The sequence below is a fragment of the Camellia sinensis genome, chromosome 14, assembly GCF_055761805.1.
Source record: "Camellia sinensis isolate YWXY chromosome 14, ASM5576180v1, whole genome shotgun sequence".
Lineage (NCBI taxonomy): Eukaryota > Viridiplantae > Streptophyta > Magnoliopsida > Ericales > Theaceae > Camellia > Camellia sinensis.
Genome location: NC_138974.1, coordinates 122929331 through 122946106, shown reverse-complemented (window position 1 = coordinate 122946106; position 16776 = coordinate 122929331).

Here is a 16776-nt window from a genome sequence, read left to right as displayed (position 1 = left end):
GCGCAAGCAATGGTATGTAAACCCCGTATTTACATATCTGCCACTGTGCAGGAGAATCCGTATAGGTGTTCGAGTGTTCGAACCGTAATGCGCCAGAAATGGTATGTAAACCCCGTATTTACATATCTGCCACTGTGCAGGAGAATCCGTATAGGTGTTCGAGTGTTCGAACCGTAATGCGCAAGAAATGGTATGTAAACCCCGTATTTCCATATCTGCCACTGTGCAGGAGAATCCGTATAGGTGTTCGAGTGTTCGAACCGTAATGCGCAAGAAATGGTATGTAAACCCCGTATTTACATATCTGCCACTGTGCAGGAGAAACCGTATAGGTGTTCGAGTGTTCGATCCGTAATGCCCAAGAAATGGTATGTAAACCCCGTATTTACATATCTGCCACTGTGCAGGAGAATCCGTATAGGTGTTCGAGTGTTCGAACCGTAATGCGCAAGAAATGGTATGTAAACCCCGTATTTACATGTCTGCCACTGTGCAGGAGAATCCGTATAGGTGTTCGAGTGTTCGAACCGTAATGCGCAAGAAATGGTATGTAAACCCCGTATTTACATATCTGCCACTGTGCAGGAGAATCCGTATAGGTGTTCAAGTGTTCGAACCGTAATGCACAAGAAATGGTAAGTAAACCCCGTATTTACATATCTGCCACTGTGCGGGAGAATCCGTATAGGTGTTCGAGTGTTCGAACCGTAATGCGCAAGAAATGGTTTGTAAACCCCATATTTACATATCTGCCCCTGTGCGTGAGAATCCGTATAGGTGTTCGAGTGTTCGAACCGTAATGCGCAAGAAATGGTATGTAAACCCCGTATTTACATATCTGCCACGGTGCAGGAGAATCCGTATAGGTGTTCGAGTGTTCGAACCGTAATGCGCAAGAAATGGTTTGTAAACCCCATATTTACATATCTGCCCCTGTGCGTGAGAATCCGTATAGGTGTTCGAGTGTTCGAACCGTAATGCGCAAGAAATGGTATGTAAACCCCGTATTTACATATCTGCCACTGTGCAGGAGAATCCGTATAGGTGTTCGAGTGTTCGAACCGTAATGCGCAAGAAATGGTATGTAAACCCCGTATTTACATATCTGCCACTGTGCAGGAGAATCCGTATAGGTGTTCGTGTGTTCAAACCGTAATGCGCAAGAAATGGTATGTAAACCCCGTATTTACATATCTGCCGCTGTGCAGGAGAATCCGTATAGGTGTTCGAGTGTTCGAACCGTAATGCGCAAGAAATGGTATGTAAACCCCGTATTTACATATCTGCCACTGTGCAGGAGAATCCGTATAGGTGTTTGAGTGTTCGAACCGTAATGCGCAAGAAATGGTATGTAAACCCCGTATTTACATATCTGCCACTGTGCAGCAGAATCCGTATAGGTGTTCGAGTGTACGAACCGTAATGCGCAAGAAATGGTATGTAAACCCCGTATTTACATATCTGCCACGGTGCAGGAGAATCCGTATAGGTGTTCGAGTGTTCGAACCGTAATGCGCAAGAAATGGTATGTAAACCCCGTATTTACATATCTGCCACTGTGCAGGAGAATCCGTATAGGTGTTCGAGTGTTCGAACCGTAATGCGCAAGAAATGGTATGTAAACCCCGTATTTACATATCTGCCACTGTGCAGGAGAATCCGTATAGGTGTTCGAGTGTTCGAACCGTAATGCGCAAGAAATGGTATGTAAACCCCGTATTTACATATCAGCCACTGTGCAGGAGAATCCGTATAGGTGTTCGAGTGTTCGAACCGTAATGCGCAAGAAATGGTATGTAAACCCCGTATTTACATATCAGCCACTGTGCAGGAGAATCCGTATAGGTGTTCGAGTGTTCGAACCGTAATGCGCAAGAAATGGTATGTAAACCCCGTATTTACATATCTGCCACTGTGCAGGAGAATCCGTATAGGTGTTCGAGTGTTCGAACCGTAATGCGCAAGAAATGGTTTGTAAACCCCGTATTTACATATCTGCCACTGTGCAGGAGAATCCGTATAGGTGTTCGAGTGTTCGAACCGTAATGCGCAAGAAATGGTAAGTAAACCCCGTATTTACATATCTGCCACTGTGCAGGAGAATCCGTATAGGTGTTCGAGTGTTCGAACCGTAATGCGCAAGAAATGGTTTGTAAACCCCGTATTTACATATCTGCCACTGTGCGGGAGAATCCGTATAGGTATTCGAGTGTTCGAACCATAATGCGCAAGAAATGGTATGTAAACCCCGTATTTACATATCTGCCACTGTGCAGAAGAATCCGTATAGGTGTTCGAGTGTTCGAACCCTAATGCGTGAGAAATGGTAAGTAAACGCGTATTTACATATCTGCCACTGTGCAGGAGAATCCGTATAGGTGTTCGAGTGTTCGAACCGTAATACGCAAGAAATGGTATGTAAACCCTGTATTTACATATCTGCCACTGTGCAGGAGAATCCGCATAGTTGTTCGTGTGTTCGAACCATAATGCGCAAAAAATGGTATGTAAACCCCGTATTTACATATCTGCCACTGTGCTGGAGAATCCGTATAGGTGTTCGAGTGTTCGAACCGTAATGCGCAAGAAATGGTATGTAAACCCCGTATTTACATATCTGCCACTGTGCAGGAGAATCCGTATAGGTGTTCGAGTGTTCGATCCGTAATGCGCAAGCAATGGTATGTAAACCCCGTATTTACATATCTGCCACTGTGCAGGAGAATCCGTATAGGTGTTCGAGTGTTCGAACCGTAATGCGCAAGAAATGGTATGTAAACCCCGTATTTACATATCTGCCACTGTGCAGGAGAATCCGTATAGGTGTTCGAGTGTTCGAACCGTAATGCGCAAGAAATGGTATGTAAACCCCGTATTTACATATCTGCCACCGTGCAGGAGAATCCGTATAGGTGTTCGAGTGTTCGAACCGTAATGCGCAAGAAATGGTATGTAAACCCCGTATTTACATATCTGCCACTGTGCAGGAGAAACCGTATAGGTGTTCGAGTGTTCGATCCGTAATGCCCAAGAAATGGTATGTAAACCCCGTATTTACATATCTGCCACTGTGCGGGAGAATCCGTATAGGTGTTCGAGTGTTCGAACCGTAATGCGCAAGAAATGGTATGTAAACCCCGTATTTACATGTCTGCCACTGTGCAGGAGAATCCGTATAGGTGTTCGAGTGTTCGAACCGTAATGCGCAAGAAATGGTATGTAAACCCCGTATTTACATATCTGCCACTGTGCCGGAGAATCCGTATAGGTGTTCAAGTGTTCGAACCGTAATGCACAAGAAATGGTAAGTAAACCCCGTATTTACATATCTGCCACTGTGCGGGAGAATCCGTATAGGTGTTCGAGTGTTCGAACCGTAATGCGCAAGAAATGGTTTGTAAACCCCATATTTACATATCTGCCCCTGTGCGTGAGAATCCGTATAGGTGTTCGAGTGTTCGAACCGTAATGCGCAAGAAATGGTATGTAAACCCCGTATTTACATATCTGCCACTGTGCAGGAGAATCCGTATAGGTGTTCGAGTGTTCGAACCGTAATGCGCAAGAAATGGTATGTAAACCCCGTATTTACATATCTGCCACTGTGCAGGGGAATCCGTATAGGTGTTCTAGTGTTCAAACCGTAATGCGCAAGAAATGGTATGTAAACCCCGTATTTACATATCTGCCACTGTGCAGGAGAATCCGTATAGGTGTTCGAGTGTTCGAACCGTAATGCGCAAGAAATGGTATGTAAACCCCGTATTTACATATCTGCCACTGTGCAGGAGAATCCGTATAGGTGTTCGAGTGTTCGTACCGTAATGCGCAAGAAATGGTATGTAAACCCCGTATTTACATATCTGCCACTGTGCAGGAGAATCCGTATAGGTGTTCGAGTGTACGAACCGTAATGCGCAAGAAATGGTATGTAAACCCCGTATTTACATATCTGCCACGGTGCAGGAGAATCCGTATAGGTGTTCGAGTGTTCGAACCGTAATGCGCAAGAAATGGTTTGTAAACCCCATATTTACATATCTGCCCCTGTGCGTGAGAATCCGTATAGGTGTTCGAGTGTTCGAACCGTAATGCGCAAGAAATGGTATGTAAACCCCGTATTTACATATCTGCCACTGTGCAGGAGAATCCGTATAGGTGTTCGAGTGTTCGAACCGTAATGCGCAAGAAATGGTATGTAAACCCCGTATTTACATATCTGCCACTGTGCAGGAGAATCCGTATAGGTGTTCGTGTGTTCAAACCGTAATGCGCAAGAAATGGTATGTAAACCCCGTATTTACATATCTGCCGCTGTGCAGGAGAATCCGTATAGGTGTTCGAGTGTTCGAACCGTAATGCGCAAGAAATGGTATGTAAACCCCGTATTTACATATCTGCCACTGTGCAGGAGAATCCGTATAGGTGTTTGAGTGTTCGAACCGTAATGCGCAAGAAATGGTATGTAAACCCCGTATTTACATATCTGCCACTGTGCAGCAGAATCCGTATAGGTGTTCGAGTGTACGAACCGTAATGCGCAAGAAATGGTATGTAAACCCCGTATTTACATATCTGCCACGGTGCAGGAGAATCCGTATAGGTGTTCGAGTGTTCGAACCGTAATGCGCAAGAAATGGTATGTAAACCCCGTATTTACATATCTGCCACTGTGCAGGAGAATCCGTATAGGTGTTCGAGTGTTCGAACCGTAATGCGCAAGAAATGGTATGTAAACCCCGTATTTACATATCTGCCACTGTGCAGGAGAATCCGTATAGGTGTTCGAGTGTTCGAACCGTAATGCGCAAGAAATGGTATGTAAACCCCGTATTTACATATCAGCCACTGTGCAGGAGAATCCGTATAGGTGTTCGAGTGTTCGAACCGTAATGCGCAAGAAATGGTATGTAAACCCCGTATTTACATATCAGCCACTGTGCAGGAGAATCCGTATAGGTGTTCGAGTGTTCGAACCGTAATGCGCAAGAAATGGTATGTAAACCCCGTATTTACATATCTGCCACTGTGCAGGAGAATCCGTATAGGTGTTCGAGTGTTCGAACCGTAATGCGCAAGAAATGGTTTGTAAACCCCGTATTTACATATCTGCCACTGTGCAGGAGAATCCGTATAGGTGTTCGAGTGTTCGAACCGTAATGCGCAAGAAATGGTAAGTAAACCCCGTATTTACATATCTGCCACTGTGCAGGAGAATCCGTATAGGTGTTCGAGTGTTCGAACCGTAATGCGCAAGAAATGGTTTGTAAACCCCGTATTTACATATCTGCCACTGTGCGGGAGAATCCGTATAGGTATTCGAGTGTTCGAACCATAATGCGCAAGAAATGGTATGTAAACCCCGTATTTACATATCTGCCACTGTGCAGAAGAATCCGTATAGGTGTTCGAGTGTTCGAACCCTAATGCGTGAGAAATGGTAAGTAAACGCGTATTTACATATCTGCCACTGTGCAGGAGAATCCGTATAGGTGTTCGAGTGTTCGAACCGTAATACGCAAGAAATGGTATGTAAACCCCGTATTTACATATCTGCCACTGTGCAGGAGAATCCGCATAGTTGTTCGTGTGTTCGAACCATAATGCGCAAAAAATGGTATGTAAACCCCGTATTTACAAATCTGCCACTGTGCTGGAGAATCCGTATAGGTGTTCGAGTGTTCGAACCGTAATGCGCAAGAAATGGTATGTAAACCCCGTATTTACATATCTGCCACTGTGCAGGAGAATCCGTATTGGTGTTCGAGTGTTCGATCCGTAATGCGCAAGCAATGGTATGTAAACCCCGTATTTACATATCTGCCACTGTGCAGGAGAATCCGTATAGGTGTTCGAGTGTTCGAACCGTAATGCGCCAGAAATGGTATGTAAACCCCGTATTTACATATCTGCCACTGTGCAGGAGAATCCGTATAGGTGTTCGAGTGTTCGAACCGTAATGCGCAAGAAATGGTATGTAAACCCCGTATTTCCATATCTGCCACTGTGCAGGAGAATCCGTATAGGTGTTCGAGTGTTCGAACCGTAATGCGCAAGAAATGGTATGTAAACCCCGTATTTACATATCTGCCACTGTGCAGGAGAAACCGTATAGGTGTTCGAGTGTTCGATCCGTAATGCCCAAGAAATGGTATGTAAACCCCGTATTTACATATCTGCCACTGTGCAGGAGAATCCGTATAGGTGTTCGAGTGTTCGAACCGTAATGCGCAAGAAATGGTATGTAAACCCCGTATTTACATGTCTGCCACTGTGCAGGAGAATCCGTATAGGTGTTCGAGTGTTCGAACCGTAATGCGCAAGAAATGGTATGTAAACCCCGTATTTACATATCTGCCACTGTGCAGGAGAATCCGTATAGGTGTTCAAGTGTTCGAACCGTAATGCACAAGAAATGGTAAGTAAACCCCGTATTTACATATCTGCCACTGTGCGGGAGAATCCGTATAGGTGTTCGAGTGTTCGAACCGTAATGCGCAAGAAATGGTTTGTAAACCCCATATTTACATATCTGCCCCTGTGCGTGAGAATCCGTATAGGTGTTCGAGTGTTCGAACCGTAATGCGCAAGAAATGGTATGTAAACCCCGTATTTACATATCTGCCACTGTGCAGGAGAATCCGTATAGGTGTTCGAGTGTTCGAACCGTAATGCGCAAGAAATGGTATGTAAACCCCGTATTTACATATCTGCCACTGTGCAGGAGAATCCGTATAGGTGTTCGAGTGTTCAAACCGTAATGCGAAAGAAATGGTATGTAAACCCCGTATTTACATATCTGCCACTGTGCAGGAGAATCCGTATATGTGTTCGAGTGTTCGAACCGTAATGCGCAAGAAATGGTATGTAAACCCCGTATTTACATATCTGCCACTGTGCAGGAGAATCCGTATAGGTGTTCGAGTGTTCGAACCGTAATGCGCAAGAAATGGTATGTAAACCCCGTATTTACATATCTGCCACTGTGCAGGAGAATCCGTATAGGTGTTCGAGTGTACGAACCGTAATGCGCAAGAAATGGTATGTAAACCCCGTATTTACATATCTGCCACGGTGCAGGAGAATCCGTATAGGTGTTCGTGTGTTCGAACCGTAATGCGCAAGAAATGGTATGTAAACCCCGTATTTACATATCTGCCACTGTGCAGGAGAATCCGTATAGGTGTTCGAGTGTTCGAACCGTAATGCGCAAGAAATGGTATGTAAACCCCGTATTTACATATCTGCCACTGTGCAGGAGAATCCGTATAGGTGTTCGAGTGTTCGAACCGTAATGCGCAAGAAATGGTTTGTAAACCCCGTATTTACATATCTGCCACTGTGCAGGAGAATCCGTATAGGTGTTCCAGTGTTCGAACCGTAATGCGCAAGAAATGGTAAGTAAACCCCGTATTTACATATCTGCCACTGTGCAGGAGAATCCGTATAGGTGTTCGAGTGTTCGAACCGTAATGCGCAAGAAATGGTTTGTAAACCCCGTATTTACATATCTGCCACTGTGCGGGAGAATCCGTATAGGTGTTCGAGTGTTCGAACCATAATGCGCAAGAAATGGTATGTAAACCCCGTATTTACATATCTGCCACTTTGCAGAAGAATCCGTATAGGTGTTCGAGTGTTCGAACCCTAATGCGTGAGAAATGGTAAGTAAACGCGTATTTACATATCTGCCACTGTGCAGGAGAATCCGTATAGGTGTTCGAGTGTTCGAACCGTAATACGCAAGAAATGGTATGTAAACCACGTATTTACATATCTGCCACTGTGCAGGAGAATCCGCATAGTTGTTCGTGTGTTCGAACCATAATGCGCAAAAAATGGTATGTAAACCCCGTATTTACATATCTGCCACTGTGCCGGAGAATCCGTATAGGTGTTCGAGTGTTCGAACCGTAATGCGCAAGAAATAGTATGTAAACCCCGTATTTACATATCTGCCACTGTGCAGGAGAATCCGTATAGGTGTTCGAGTGTTCGATCCGTAATGCGCAAGAAATGGTATGTAAACCCCGTATTTACATATCTGTCACTGTGCAGGAGAATCCGTATAGGTGTTCGAGTGTTCGAACCGTAATGCGCAAGAAATGGTATGTAAACCCCGTATTTACATATCTGCCACTGTGCAGGAGAATCCGTATAGGTGTTCGAGTGTTCGAACCGTAATGCGCAAGAAATGGTATGTAAACCCCGTATTTACATATCTGCCACTGTGCAGGAGAATCCGTATAGGTGTTCGAGTGTTCGAACCGTAATACGCAAGAAATGGTATGTAAACCCTGTATTTACATATCTGCCACTGTGCAGGAGAATCCGCATAGTTGTTCGTGTGTTCGAACCATAATGCGCAAAAAATGGTATGTAAACCCCGTATTTACATATCTGCCACTGTGCTGGAGAATCCGTATAGGTGTTCGAGTGTTCGAACCGTAATGCGCAAGAAATGGTATGTAAACCCCGTATTTACATATCTGCCACTGTGCAGGAGAATCCGTATAGGTGTTCGAGTGTTCGATCCGTAATGCGCAAGCAATGGTATGTAAACCCCGTATTTACATATCTGCCACTGTGCAGGAGAATCCGTATAGGTGTTCGAGTGTTCGAACCGTAATGCGCAAGAAATGGTATGTAAACCCCGTATTTACATATCTGCCACTGTGCAGGAGAATCCGTATAGGTGTTCGAGTGTTCGAACCGTAATGCGCAAGAAATGGTATGTAAACCCCGTATTTACATATCTGCCACCGTGCAGGAGAATCCGTATAGGTGTTCGAGTGTTCGAACCGTAATGCGCAAGAAATGGTATGTAAACCCCGTATTTACATATCTGCCACTGTGCAGGAGAAACCGTATAGGTGTTCGAGTGTTCGATCCGTAATGCCCAAGAAATGGTATGTAAACCCCGTATTTACATATCTGCCACTGTGCGGGAGAATCCGTATAGGTGTTCGAGTGTTCGAACCGTAATGCGCAAGAAATGGTATGTAAACCCCGTATTTACATGTCTGCCACTGTGCAGGAGAATCCGTATAGGTGTTCGAGTGTTCGAACCGTAATGCGCAAGAAATGGTATGTAAACCCCGTATTTACATATCTGCCACTGTGCCGGAGAATCCGTATAGGTGTTCAAGTGTTCGAACCGTAATGCACAAGAAATGGTAAGTAAACCCCGTATTTACATATCTGCCACTGTGCGGGAGAATCCGTATAGGTGTTCGAGTGTTCGAACCGTAATGCGCAAGAAATGGTTTGTAAACCCCATATTTACATATCTGCCCCTGTGCGTGAGAATCCGTATAGGTGTTCGAGTGTTCGAACCGTAATGCGCAAGAAATGGTATGTAAACCCCGTATTTACATATCTGCCACTGTGCAGGAGAATCCGTATAGGTGTTCGAGTGTTCGAACCGTAATGCGCAAGAAATGGTATGTAAACCCCGTATTTACATATCTGCCACTGTGCAGGGGAATCCGTATAGGTGTTCTAGTGTTCAAACCGTAATGCGCAAGAAATGGTATGTAAACCCCGTATTTACATATCTGCCACTGTGCAGGAGAATCCGTATAGGTGTTCGAGTGTTCGAACCGTAATGCGCAAGAAATGGTATGTAAACCCCGTATTTACATATCTGCCACTGTGCAGGAGAATCCGTATAGGTGTTCGAGTGTTCGTACCGTAATGCGCAAGAAATGGTATGTAAACCCCGTATTTACATATCTGCCACTGTGCAGGAGAATCCGTATAGGTGTTCGAGTGTACGAACCGTAATGCGCAAGAAATGGTATGTAAACCCCGTATTTACATATCTGCCACGGTGCAGGAGAATCCGTATAGGTGTTCGAGTGTTCGAACCGTAATGCGCAAGAAATGGTTTGTAAACCCCATATTTACATATCTGCCCCTGTGCGTGAGAATCCGTATAGGTGTTCGAGTGTTCGAACCGTAATGCGCAAGAAATGGTATGTAAACCCCGTATTTACATATCTGCCACTGTGCAGGAGAATCCGTATAGGTGTTCGAGTGTTCGAACCGTAATGCGCAAGAAATGGTATGTAAACCCCGTATTTACATATCTGCCACTGTGCAGGAGAATCCGTATAGGTGTTCGTGTGTTCAAACCGTAATGCGCAAGAAATGGTATGTAAACCCCGTATTTACATATCTGCCGCTGTGCAGGAGAATCCGTATAGGTGTTCGAGTGTTCGAACCGTAATGCGCAAGAAATGGTATGTAAACCCCGTATTTACATATCTGCCACTGTGCAGGAGAATCCGTATAGGTGTTCGAGTGTTCGAACCGTAATGCGCAAGAAATGGTATGTAAACCCCGTATTTACATATCTGCCACTGTGCAGGAGAATCCGTATAGGTGTTCGAGTGTTCGAACCGTAATGCGCAAGAAATGGTATGTAAACCCCGTATTTACATATCTGCCACTGTGCAGGAGAATCCGTATAGGTGTTCGTGTGTTCGAACCGTAATGCGCAAGAAATGGTATGTAAACCCCGTATTTACATATCTGCCGCTGTGCAGGAGAATCCGTATAGGTGTTCGAGTGTTCGAACCGTAATGCGCAAGAAATGGTATGTAAACCCCGTATTTACATATCTGCCACTGTGCAGGAGAATCCGTATAGGTGTTTGAGTGTTCGAACCGTAATGCGCAAGAAATGGTATGTAAACCCCGTATTTACATATCTGCCACTGTGCAGCAGAATCCGTATAGGTGTTCGAGTGTACGAACCGTAATGCGCAAGAAATGGTATGTAAACCCCGTATTTACATATCAGCCACGGTGCAGGAGAATCCGTATAGGTGTTCGAGTGTTCGAACCGTAATGCGCAAGAAATGGTATGTAAACCCCGTATTTACATATCTGCCACTGTGCAGGAGAATCCGTATAGGTGTTCGAGTGTTCGAACCGTAATGCGCAAGAAATGGTATGTAAACCCCGTATTTACATATCTGCCACTGTGCAGGAGAATCCGTATAGGTGTTCGAGTGTTCGAACCGTAATGCGCAAGAAATGGTATGTAAACCCCGTATTTACATATCAGCCACTGTGCAGGAGAATCCGTATAGGTGTTCGAGTGTTCGAACCGTAATGCGCAAGAAATGGTATGTAAACCCCGTATTTACATATCAGCCACTGTGCAGGAGAATCCGTATAGGTGTTCGAGTGTTCGAACCGTAATGCGCAAGAAATGGTATGTAAACCCCGTATTTACATATCTGCCACTGTGCAGGAGAATCCGTATAGGTGTTCGAGTGTTCGAACCGTAATGCGCAAGAAATGGTTTGTAAACCCCGTATTTACATATCTGCCACTGTGCAGGAGAATCCGTATAGGTGTTCGAGTGTTCGAACCGTAATGCGCAAGAAATGGTAAGTAAACCCCGTATTTACATATCTGCCACTGTGCAGGAGAATCCGTATAGGTGTTCGAGTGTTCGAACCGTAATGCGCAAGAAATGGTTTGTAAACCCCGTATTTACATATCTGCCACTGTGCGGGAGAATCCGTATAGGTATTCGAGTGTTCGAACCATAATGCGCAAGAAATGGTATGTAAACCCCGTATTTACATATCTGCCACTGTGCAGAAGAATCCGTATAGGTGTTCGAGTGTTCGAACCCTAATGCGTGAGAAATGGTAAGTAAACGCGTATTTACATATCTGCCACTGTGCAGGAGAATCCGTATAGGTGTTCGAGTGTTCGAACCGTAATACGCAAGAAATGGTATGTAAACCCCGTATTTACATATCTGCCACTGTGCAGGAGAATCCGCATAGTTGTTCGTGTGTTCGAACCATAATGCGCAAAAAATGGTATGTAAACCCCGTATTTACAAATCTGCCACTGTGCTGGAGAATCCGTATAGGTGTTCGAGTGTTCGAACCGTAATGCGCAAGAAATGGTATGTAAACCCCGTATTTACATATCTGCCACTGTGCAGGAGAATCCGTATTGGTGTTCGAGTGTTCGATCCGTAATGCGCAAGCAATGGTATGTAAACCCCGTATTTACATATCTGCCACTGTGCAGGAGAATCCGTATAGGTGTTCGAGTGTTCGAACCGTAATGCGCCAGAAATGGTATGTAAACCCCGTATTTACATATCTGCCACTGTGCAGGAGAATCCGTATAGGTGTTCGAGTGTTCGAACCGTAATGCGCAAGAAATGGTATGTAAACCCCGTATTTACATATCTGCCACTGTGCAGGAGAATCCGTATAGGTGTTCGAGTGTTCGAACCGTAATGCGCAAGAAATGGTATGTAAACCCCGTATTTACATATCTGCCACTGTGCAGGAGAAACCGTATAGGTGTTCGAGTGTTCGATCCGTAATGCCCAAGAAATGGTATGTAAACCCCGTATTTACATATCTGCCACTGTGCAGGAGAATCCGTATAGGTGTTCGAGTGTTCGAACCGTAATGCGCAAGAAATGGTATGTAAACCCCGTATTTACATGTCTGCCACTGTGCAGGAGAATCCGTATAGGTGTTCGAGTGTTCGAACCGTAATGCGCAAGAAATGGTATGTAAACCCCGTATTTACATATCTGCCACTGTGCAGGAGAATCCGTATAGGTGTTCAAGTGTTCGAACCGTAATGCACAAGAAATGGTAAGTAAACCCCGTATTTACATATCTGCCACTGTGCGGGAGAATCCGTATAGGTGTTCGAGTGTTCGAACCGTAATGCGCAAGAAATGGTATGTAAACCCCGTATTTACATATCTGCCACTGTGCAGGAGAATCCGTATAGGTGTTCGAGTGTTCGAACCGTAATGCGCAAGAAATGGTATGTAAACCCCGTATTTACATATCTGCCACTGTGCAGGAGAATCCGTATAGGTGTTCGAGTGTTCGAACCGTAATGCGCAAGAAATGGTATGTAAACCCCGTATTTACATATCTGCCACTGTGCAGGAGAATCCGTATAGGTGTTCGAGTGTTCAAACCGTAATGCGAAAGAAATGGTATGTAAACCCCGTATTTACATATCTGCCACTGTGCAGGAGAATCCGTATATGTGTTCGAGTGTTCGAACCGTAATGCGCAAGAAATGGTATGTAAACCCCGTATTTACATATCTGCCACTGTGCAGGAGAATCCGTATAGGTGTTCGAGTGTTCGAACCGTAATGCGCAAGAAATGGTATGTAAACCCCGTATTTACATATCTGCCACTGTGCAGGAGAATCCGTATAGGTGTTCGAGTGTACGAACCGTAATGCGCAAGAAATGGTATGTAAACCCCGTATTTACATATCTGCCACGGTGCAGGAGAATCCGTATAGGTGTTCGTGTGTTCGAACCGTAATGCGCAAGAAATGGTATGTAAACCCCGTATTTACATATCTGCCACTGTGCAGGAGAATCCGTATAGGTGTTCGAGTGTTCGAACCGTAATGCGCAAGAAATGGTATGTAAACCCCGTATTTACATATCTGCCACTGTGCAGGAGAATCCGTATAGGTGTTCGAGTGTTCGAACCGTAATGCGCAAGAAATGGTTTGTAAACCCCGTATTTACATATCTGCCACTGTGCAGGAGAATCCGTATAGGTGTTCCAGTGTTCGAACCGTAATGCGCAAGAAATGGTAAGTAAACCCCGTATTTACATATCTGCCACTGTGCAGGAGAATCCGTATAGGTGTTCGAGTGTTCGAACCGTAATGCGCAAGAAATGGTTTGTAAACCCCGTATTTACATATCTGCCACTGTGCGGGAGAATCCGTATAGGTGTTCGAGTGTTCGAACCATAATGCGCAAGAAATGGTATGTAAACCCCGTATTTACATATCTGCCACTTTGCAGAAGAATCCGTATAGGTGTTCGAGTGTTCGAACCCTAATGCGTGAGAAATGGTAAGTAAACGCGTATTTACATATCTGCCACTGTGCAGGAGAATCCGTATAGGTGTTCGAGTGTTCGAACCGTAATACGCAAGAAATGGTATGTAAACCACGTATTTACATATCTGCCACTGTGCAGGAGAATCCGCATAGTTGTTCGTGTGTTCGAACCATAATGCGCAAAAAATGGTATGTAAACCCCGTATTTACATATCTGCCACTGTGCCGGAGAATCCGTATAGGTGTTCGAGTGTTCGAACCGTAATGCGCAAGAAATAGTATGTAAACCCCGTATTTACATATCTGCCACTGTGCAGGAGAATCCGTATAGGTGTTCGAGTGTTCGATCCGTAATGCGCAAGAAATGGTATGTAAACCCCGTATTTACATATCTGTCACTGTGCAGGAGAATCCGTATAGGTGTTCGAGTGTTCGAACCGTAATGCGCAAGAAATGGTATGTAAACCCCGTATTTACATATCTGCCACTGTGCAGGAGAATCCGTATAGGTGTTCGAGTGTTCGAACCGTAATGCGCAAGAAATGGTATGTAAACCCCGTATTTACATATCTGCCACTGTGCAGGAGAATCCGTATAGGTGTTCGAGTGTTCGAACCGTAATGCGCAAGAAATGGTATGTAAACCCCGTATTTACATATCTGCCACTGTGCAGGAGAAACCGTATAGGTGTTCGAGTGTTCGATCCGTAATGCCCAAGAAATGGTATGTAAACCCCGTATTTACATATCTGCCACTGTGCGGGAGAATCCGTATAGGTGTTCGAGTGTTCGAACCGTAATGCGCAAGAAATGGTATGTAAACCCCGTATTTACATATCTGCCACAGTGCAGGAGAATCCGTATAGGTGTTCGAGTGTTCGAACCGTAATGCGCAAGAAATGGTTTGTAAACCCCGTATTTACATATCTGCCACTGTGCAGGAGAATCCGTATAGGTGTTCCAGTGTTCGAACCGTAATGCGCAAGAAATGGTAAGTAAACCCCGTATTTACATATCTGCCACTGTGCAGGAGAATCCGTATAGGTGTTCGAGTGTTCGAACCGTAATGCGCAAGAAATGGTTTGTAAACCCCGTATTTACATATCTGCCACTGTGCGGGAGAATCCGTATAGGTATTCGAGTGTTCGAACCATAATGCGCAAGAAATGGTATGTAAACCCCGTATTTACATATCTGCCACTTTGCAGAAGAATCCGTATAGGTGTTCGAGTGTTCGAACCCTAATGCGTGAGAAATGGTAAGTAAACGCGTATTTACATATCTGCCACTGTGCAGGAGAATCCGTATAGGTGTTCGAGTGTTCGAACCGTAATACGCAAGAAATGGTATGTAAACCACGTATTTACATATCTGCCACTGTGCAGGAGAATCCGCATAGTTGTTCGTGTGTTCGAACCATAATGCGCAAAAAATGGTATGTAAACCCCGTATTTACATATCTGCCACTGTGCCGGAGAATCCGTATAGGTGTTCGAGTGTTCGAACCGTAACGCGCAAGAAATAGTATGTAAACCCCGTATTTACATATCTGCCACTGTGCAGGAGAATCCGTATAGGTGTTCGAGTGTTCGATCCGTAATGCGCAAGAAATGGTATGTAAACCCCGTATTTACATATCTGCCACTGTGCAGGAGAATCCGTATAGGTGTTCGAGTGTTCGAACCGTAATGCGCAAGAAATGGTATGTAAACCCCGTATTTACATATCTGCCACTGTGCAGGAGAATCCGTATAGGTGTTCGAGTGTTCGAACCGTAATGCGCAAGAAATGGTATGTAAACCCCGTATTTACATATCTGCCACTGTGCAGGAGAATCCGTATAGGTGTTCGAGTGTTCGAACCGTAATGCGCAAGAAATGGTATGTAAACCCCGTATTTACATATCTGCCACTGTGCAGGAGAAACCGTATAGGTGTTCGAGTGTTCGATCCGTAATGCCCAAGAAATGGTATGTAAACCCCGTATTTACATATCTGCCACTGTGCGGTAGAATCCGTATAGGTGTTCGAGTGTTCGAACCGTAATGCGCAAGAAATGGTATGTAAACCCCGTATTTACATATCTGCCACTGTGCAGGAGAATCCGTATAGGTGTTCGAGTGTTCGAACCGTAGTGCGCAAGAAATGGTATGTAAACCCCGTATTTACATATCTGCCACTGTGCAGGAGAATCCGTATAGGTGTTCGAGTGTTCGAACCGTAATGCACAAGAAATGGTAAGTAAACCCCGTATTTACATATCTGCCACTGTGCGGGAGAATCCGTATAGGTGTTCGAGTGTTCAAACCGTAATGCGCAAGAAATGGTTTGTAAACCCCATATTTACATATCTGCCCCTGTGCGTGAGAATCCGTATAGGTCTTCGAGTGTTCGAACCGTAATGCGCAAGAAATGGTATGTAAACCCCGTATTTACATATCTGCCACTGTGCAGGAGAATCCGTATAGGTGTTCGAGTGTTCGAACCGTAATGCGCAAGAAATGGTATGTAAACCCCGTATTTACATATCTGCCACTGTGCGGGAGAATCCGTATAGGTGTTCGAGTGTTCGAACCGTAATGCGCAAGAAATGGTATGTAAACCCCGTATTTACATATCTGCCACAGTGCAGGAGAATCCGTATAGGTGTTCGAGTGTTCGAACCGTAATGCGCAAGAAATGGTTTGTAAACCCCGTATTTACATATCTGCCACTGTGCAGGAGAATCCGTATAGGTGTTCCAGTGTTCGAACCGTAATGCGCAAGAAATGGTAAGTAAACCCCGTATTTACATATCTGCCACTGTGCAGGAGAATCCGTATAGGTGTTCGAGTGTTCGAACCGTAATGCGCAAGAAATGGTTTGTAAACCCCGTATTTACATATCTGCCACTGTGCG